This window comes from Neovison vison, chromosome 1 (genome assembly GCF_020171115.1).
Source record: "Neovison vison isolate M4711 chromosome 1, ASM_NN_V1, whole genome shotgun sequence".
Classification (NCBI taxonomy): domain Eukaryota; kingdom Metazoa; phylum Chordata; class Mammalia; order Carnivora; family Mustelidae; genus Neogale; species Neogale vison.
The window spans coordinates 172,896,980-172,905,258 of record NC_058091.1 but is presented as its reverse complement, the minus strand read 5'-3'; positions in this window follow the sequence as shown (position 1 = coordinate 172,905,258).

The following is an 8,279-nucleotide window of genomic DNA, read 5'->3' as shown; positions in this document are numbered from 1 at the left end:
CAGTCATCCTTCTCCATCCCTACACTGTGACACCATTTTGAGTCACTTTCATTGAATTAGAAGCACAAGGAGGTTCAACCTACTGATCCTGTCTTTCAACTGATCTTGGTCTTTCAACATCTGACCTTGTCTCTGCATCCTCCCCCACCCCTGCCTTTGCTCTGACCTTGGCTGGAGGGACCTGGGCTCTTTTAATTCTCTCCTTGCTTTTCTGATGTTGGAACAGGAAGGATTTACTAAGGGAAAGAGACAAAACCTTTTCCTTGAACTGGGCATGCAGGTGCACCAGTACTTTGAGATGGCTGCTTCCAAAAATTCCCTGGAGTACATGTGTAAATGCTTTGGAAGCTTCCCTGTTGCACAGTGTCCTAGCATTTGAGATCCAACTTCAGTTCCATACACCCTTTCCATCCAACGCTTTCCTGGTGTGATGGGAAGGAATCAGCATGTAAATCTGAGCTAGAGAAACCACACTTGACTCTGCTTTCACACTCACTCTCATTCCCTCCTTTCTTTAGCTGCCTGCTTACAGGGATAAGGACAAAGCATGTGGGTTGTGTAAATAGAGGCAGTTAGCCCACTAACTGGCCTCTGCTAATGTGTAGGAAGAAGAGAGGGTGCTGGCTCTTGTTGGGTCCAATACCAGAACAGTTGGGAGCTTTCTACCCAATCTTATTTTCCACAGAATTCTCTCTAAATGTATTAAGTACACTCCAGAAGCTAGCTTTCTTTACAAAGTCTAGTCTTTGATGCTAGGAATCTGCCAATTTATCCTAAACCTTGTTAGATTGAAGATTTTTGAGAGTATTATTAAGTTGATAGTGCTATTATATATCCTTTGCCTATAAGTGGAGAAATGGTGAGAAAAAAGGCTGAAGAGATAAACTAGATCCTGAAAAGTATTTTATTCCCCCAAAATGAATTTGGATTTTGCCCTATCAGTAATGAGGAGGCTTTGAAAATTTTACCCTAGATAATAATAACTAGCTTTATTGTTTAGAATTTACCTCAGCTGCTATAGAAGTATTGGGGAGAAGCTGTCTGCTTCAGTGCAGTACACTCATACCTGAGTGGTCATTTGTTTCTAAATTCAATAGGTAAGCTCAAAAGTATTGTTGGTGGTCAGAAATGCCTCAAAATCAATCAAGAAAGTACCAGTTTGGGATCAACATACTGTCTTTAAATAGATACACAACACAGGTACTTTTTCCTTCAGTGGTTAAAGTGTCTGCCATGTGATTGATTAAATGGATGGTTAGATTGCATTTAGGAGTTATATTGTACGATTCAAAACTGTCTACAGGCTTAGGTCAACAAGAAGCTTACACATGAAAGTGGACCTCAGGAAGAACCAACAAACAGAACTATTTCATCTCTTGCTGTCTCTGGGGCAACCCGTTATGAAATTAAAATAGTTGGAATTGCTACTCTGTTCAAAGAATTTTGCCCTATTTATTTTTGCAGGAGAAGTAAAGTTAATTATGTAAATGTTACTATTGTATAGTATGGCTCCAGCATAATCTAGACAGAGGTAAAAACCCCTGAGAGAGATGAGAAGTCCAGGTTTCCATGAAGTTTTAGGTAAGGCAAAGTAATGACATTTGGGCAATGATCAAATTTGAAGGAGACATGAATAATATCTAAGACAGCAGGTTCGGAAACTGGAAAAATGCTGTGGTTATTTATTTTAATAAGAAAAACTTTAGGAAGTGCAAATTTGAGGAAAAGATTATCCTTTCCTTTTTAGATATAGAGCAGTTATATATATTTGTGTGTAGCTCTAAGATCTAAGTTGAAAGGAGGGATTTGGAAGTCATCAGCCTATGTGATCAGGGTTTGTCAACCTTAATGCTACTGACATTCTGTACAAGATAATTTTTGTTGTGTTGATTTGTCTTGTGCTTTTTAGGGTACTTTGCAACATCCCTGGCCCTTTTGCTGTGGATTCCCTTTACATCCACCATTTATGGCATCCCCAAAATGACAATGAAATTGTCATCTGTCCCGTGGAGGGCAAAATTGTCCCTGATTGAAAATCACTGGTATAAAAGATGTAACCAAAGCAGAGTTAGGTGGAAAACTTGTTAGGATAGAGAGGAATTACCAAAATTGCATCAACATTTTTTGAAATGGTGACTAACATAACACAGTAAAAAAAGAATAATACTACTAATAAAAGAAGAACCACCCTCCAAGTGTCTTGAGGGGGATCTGCTCTAAACAAAGGAGGGAAACCAGAGGAACATGAAATTGAAGAACCAGGAAGAGATAGTAATTCAAGGAAAAAGTGGTAAATGATGTCAAAAGCTATAAAAAATACAATAAGGTGAACATATTAGTTTTTTTCTTGCTGCTGTACCAAATGGTGATTTCGAGATTTACAACAGCAGAAATGAGTTTCCTTATAGTTTTAAAGATCAGAAGTCTGACAAGGGCCTCAATAAACTAGTCAAGAGGAGTGTGTTCCTTCCTGAAGATTCTAGGGGACAATCTGTCCCTGCTCTTTCTAGCTGTGGAGGCTGCCCACATTCCTTGATCGTGACCCTCCTTTTTGCATCTCCAGAATTAGCCATATCATATCTCTGTAACCTTTCTTCCTTTGTCAAATCTTGTACTTCTATTTCTGACTGCAACTGGGAAAGTGTCTTTAAGGATTCAAATTAATTAGATTGGGTTCATCTTACTATGTTTATTACATTTGCAAAATCTCCTTTGAAAAATGCTATAACAGAGTCTCAGGTTCCAGGATTAGGATGTGGACATTTTGGGAGGGGGATTATTTTGCCTATCACAGTGGATCAGTGGGAGTCCTTTAGGCTAAACAGCAAGAGAATCATGTTTAATTTTGTTGAGAACATTTCAGAAGAACAATGGAGGAGGAAGACAGATTAGCAGGTTACAGTATATAGGAACTAAGGCAGAAAAACCATATTGGTGATTTTACTTGTCTTGTTCTAGTTTTAAAGAGAATTATGTTACTTTTTTGGCATTAATTATGATTAATCATTTCCTTTGTTTTCCAAATAACTTTTAGTTAGTGAATATTTCTCATAATCCTAATTTTACTAGGGAATTTTAAATGAATGAGTAACTTCTATTTGGTAGATTTCTTTTTAAAACTATTAATGTGGGGGCACCTGGGTGACTCAGTCATTAAATATGTGCCTTCAGCTCAGGTCATGGTCCTGGCCTCTTGGGATTGAGCCCCGCATCAGGTTCCCTGCTTCTTCCTCTCCAGCTCCCCTGCTTGTGTTCCATCTCTCCCTGCCTCTCTCTATCAAATAAATTAAAAACAAACAAACAAACAAACAAACTATTAATGCCATCAGTTACATTCATAGCCTTTCTGTCTTTGTATTACTAATATGTATCCAATTTGGTACAAGTATCTTTTAAATATAATGCTAGATTCCATATACTCATGTTTTACTTAGGGATTTTGTATCTAGGTTCACTAGAAAACTAAACACTATTATTTTATTTCTGGGTGTTTCAAGTTTTATATGAAGTTCAAAAAGGCTCAAAAATTAGAAAATCCAAAAATGATGCATTCTTTCTTCTTGTATTTTCTGAAAGTTTGAGTACAGTCGGCTTTTTGAATATCTGATAATATTCACGTTGAAAATTGTGTGTGCCTAATGCATTTCTCTGAATAGATTTTGCCTACTGATTCAGTGTATTTAATGGTTATAGACTAAGTCAGGGAAATGGTTCAATATTGGAAAATTGTATCCTTCTAAACAGTTACATTAAACCAGATTTTTAAATTTAATTGGTATGAAATTGTTGAAAATATTTATGTTAGCAACTTTTGTGTCCTTTCATAAATTATGTAATCATGGTCACCTTTGAATGATACCTCCTTTTTTTTTATTTTCTTGATCAGACTTGCCACTATTTTTTTTTCCCTTTTTAAAGCTTTTTCTAAACAACGGGTTTCTGTTCTGCTGATCTATTTTCATATAGTCTTTCTTTCTACTTTAGCCCATGTTTCCCTTATCTTTATTCTTCTCCTCTTCTAGTCCCTTTTCATTTTCTGTCATTCTGAATTACTTGAAATGTACTCTTTTCTTGCTATTCTAATATAAACCTGTATTTTATTCCTAATACCTGTAATTATATATTCTTCAAAGTAAAGCTTTATCTGCATCTTACAAGTTTTATGTACACTCTTTTGTTTCTAAATATGTTCAAATATTCATTAGGATTTATTTCTTTATAGGTGTGACTATGCCTATTTAGAAGTATGCTTCTAAATCTTCAAATGACTATTTCCTTTTACTTTTTTGTTATTGATTTCCAACTTAACAGATACAGAAAGCATAGTACAGTATCTAAATTTTTCATGCTTATATGGTCACCTTTTCTTAAGGAATTTGCTTTGAAGAAGGAAAAAGAGTGATAGGCTTGGGCCATTAGAGAACATATACAAGGTTAAGGGGTTTTGCTAATGTTGTTAATGTTTTGTTTTTGTTTTTCATAAATGAGGTAAATTGGAGAAGAGTAAAGTGCTAATGGCAGGAAGGGGTATGGTATGAAAGGCAAAATAAGTAATGTGCATTCCTTGGAGGTTGGGAGGTGATAGGTTTCCCAGATTTTTTGCACAGTGTGTCTTAGAAGTAGAGTTTATTATAACAAGAGAGAATGAAAAAGGATAAGTGTGTATGTAGGAAACTTTGTTAACTGAGTGGTTGAGAATTTACAGAATGCATTAGCCCTTCCTGTGAAAAATACAGTGAAATTATGTTTTCATATGGAAGGCAGGGATTGGTAGGAAGTTTGAGAAAATTGAAAAATGTATGACATACCCAGACCCAGTCAAGAGAATAAACTAGGGAAACACTAGAAAGTTTGATGGGCAGTTTTAAGTAGCTAGAATAGTTCTTCACTAATTGATATCTTTGTTAGATTGGAATAACCCGTGAGTAACTTTGCACAGATGTGCTTCCAAAACGGTTATTAAATCCTGGACATAACCTTCTTTCAGATCCTATTTAAACTGTACATTCCACTGCTTCCAATTACAGATCTTTGGAGGCACATCCTTAATGCCCTACTCTGTGCTTATAGTGAGGGAGAAAACATTATTTTTCCTCTGCCCTTCTAGGGATAACTGACCTAACTCACTCTTTGATAAACTCACTCTTTGATGAGTTACAGTTAGAAACTATACCAAGTTGAGTGATAAAACTTAACTAAAATATAAGTAAAATTTATTTGTAGCAAATGAGATCACAGGGAATAACTTCCAAAGCCGTGACTCCCCAAGCTAGGGTGGATAGGTTCTTTTTATTCAGGGTTAGGATGACTATTTATTTATTTATTTATTTATTATCTATTTGACAGAGAGAGAAAGATCACAAGTAGGCAGAGAGGCAGGCAGAGTGGGGTGGGAGGAGAAGCAGGCTTCCTGCTGAGCAGAGAGCCTGATGCAGGGCTTGATCCCAGGACCCTGGGATCATGACCTGAGCTAAAGGCAGAGGCTTAACTCACTGACCCAGATGCCCCTGGAGGATGACTATTTAAAAAGGAGATTCTTGTCATCACATGTGGAAGTGGGCATAAGGTTACACATGCACCTTAAGGAAACATACCTATAAATGCACTGTATGTTATGTATTTGAGGCTTGTGCTGCTCCTTGGGCAGAAATTTTAGTATCACAATGACATGAAGGTAGTTGTCTGTCATTTTAGAGGTTACTCCATGGTCCTTCTGTATAAGTGTGAAGTAGGGACTTTGGCTTAAAGTGGTCTGGGTGGTCTGGCTCAGCTGGAAGTCTTGTAGGGCTGTTGTTATAGCTTTTGAGGGGACAGTTTTGCTTTCCATTTGCCTGACTTAAGAGAGAATAAGCTGGACAAAGAGTTTCAGGAAAAATATGGGACAAAAGTGAGTACAAGCAGTGGATAATAAAGATCAGGTCATGGAGTCTAGCTGGTGACATAGGTTGTTTTATGTTGTTTGATAAAACCCCCCTCCCCCCAAGTAATAAAAGGGCAGGTGTACAGGAGGAAAAGAGAAGTTTAAGATGCGTAACTCCTGTATACTCGTGAGATACCCAGGAAAATCCTCAGACATGGCCAGAGCCACCGCCTTAAGTAACATCTCTAGCTAAAGAATAAAGATGTTGGGGAGGAAGGGCAGAAGGAAGGAGGACAGTTTTGGAAGATTACCAGAAAAACTGCAGTAAACAAAAGTAAGTCTCTTAGGCAGATTTTAGTCCGAGTCTTCCCAATTGATCAGTTTCTGAAGACTTGGGAGCATCCTTCTCTTCCTGGTACGGAAAGGGAGACTCCCTTTCAAAAGATTTCCCTTATAAATGTTGACGTCTCTTGTGGAAGTAACTGCTCCTGAGTTTTCAGAGCTTCACCTTTGTCTGTTCTTTCTTAAAGATAAACAGCTTAAGGTAATCAGTATGGTAAAGAGATAGATTTAGGGGTTGTGTATTTTCCTGCTTTCACCTGGCACCACAAACATTTTACATCCTTTCTTCAAAGAGAATTGCAGAATGGACCTTAGCTAATAGGCCATAGTTATATCATATTCAGAAATGTTTAAAACATTGTATTTCTTAGATTTAATTTAGGATTAAAATTTTTCATTTGGCTTGCATATTAGGTCTCATTTTTAAAACAAAGTACTTGTTTCTATTTTAAAATCACTGTCAGCCTCAGTGCTGTCCCAAATATCATGTTCAGTTTGTGTTCACATGACTGTTTAGAACCATAAATGCTTAAACTTGTGCATTTTAAAATTCTTTCTTTCTGCTGTTTCCTGCCATGCTCCCTTGTTCTTTTTTTTTCCTGTCTTCTGTGCATGTGTATGTGTGTGTGTATAAAACAGTATCTACTTATAAACACTTGTTACAGCATCAATAATTTCTAGCTGGTAGCTAGTAGCTGACATATTAGATACTATAAATATTTCTGAATAACCAAACCAGAGGGGAGGAAATTTTTTCTTTCTTCTCTTTTAGGTTCTTTGGCTGGTCTTATAATTAAACTGACATAAAACATATTAACAGAAGAAACCAAATAAATTTACCTTCATTCATATTGGAGTTCCAAAGATGTGAGATTCAAGGTCAAGCAGTTAAGGTTTATATGCCACCCTGAACTAAGGAGAAGAGGCTAAGTGTTTGGAGCTTCAAAGTGAAGGACAACAACTAACAGGAAGAAAGGAAAAGCAAATGTTTGGTAAAGAAAAGTTTGCCATGACATACATATGAGTCTTTCTGATGTAAAAAATTTATTTCTGGTAGTAGCTCTCTTCCTGGTACAGGACCCCATTACAGTTTCTTTTAAGCAGGTAAGGGGGAGGTAGAATGCCCTTCTTGGGTGTTAAGGCTTTAACGGCCTTCAGCTCAGTTAAAGCAGATGCCAAAATGGCACATTCTGGGGCAGCCTGCCCTGAACCTCATCAAAAGTATACAACATATTTTACTGTATTAGGTCTTAAAAGGTTAGTCTCTTTTGTCCATATTGATGATTTTATTCTGTTGCTCTCAAGAGAGATGATTAAAAACATATGCTATAAATTGTTGGTGATGTTTTGTAAGCTTTTCTGAAAATAAGGTGACCCAAGGTTTTCCCAGAACTGAGGGGTTCCCAGGATGTGAGATTTTCAGCTTTAAAACAAGAACAATTCCGGGAAAACTGGGGCAATGGGTCATCCTACTGTGAAAGCCAAACTTGATCCATAGTTTGGATTATCTCTGTTTCTAGACAAAAATTAGTTTGTTATTAATATTTTACTCAATTACACTAATAAATGTGATAGTTCCCTTCATGGATTCTATCTCGAAAGTTTGACCTCAAAAGTCATTCAAAATAAGCATTTTAAATTAGGTACACACAAAAAACTTGAAGAATCCCACTTGGACAAGTAATACTTGGTCTGAGAAACTCTATTTGCACTTGCTGCAATTTACTTTTCATTTATAAAGAATAGCATCTAAAAAAGTCTGGACATAATTTGAGGTTGCAGACCAGGAAACCTCGTGCTTTAGTTCTGAACTCAAATGTCAGTATACGTCACCAGGTTTGTTTGACCCAAAATAAAAGTGAATCAATATATGGTTTGGAGGAGTGGGTGAGGGACAGGTATTATCTAAGGAATGCCAGCAGAGATCAAAAGTGAGACTTTCTTTCCTAAACGTCTTTTTTTCCATGCAATTATGTTAATTTCCTAGGTTTGGACTTTAATAATACACTGAATTAAAATATAGCCCAGGTGGTGGTAGAGATAAGTATTTTAGTTGAAGGTGTTGAGGACATACCTC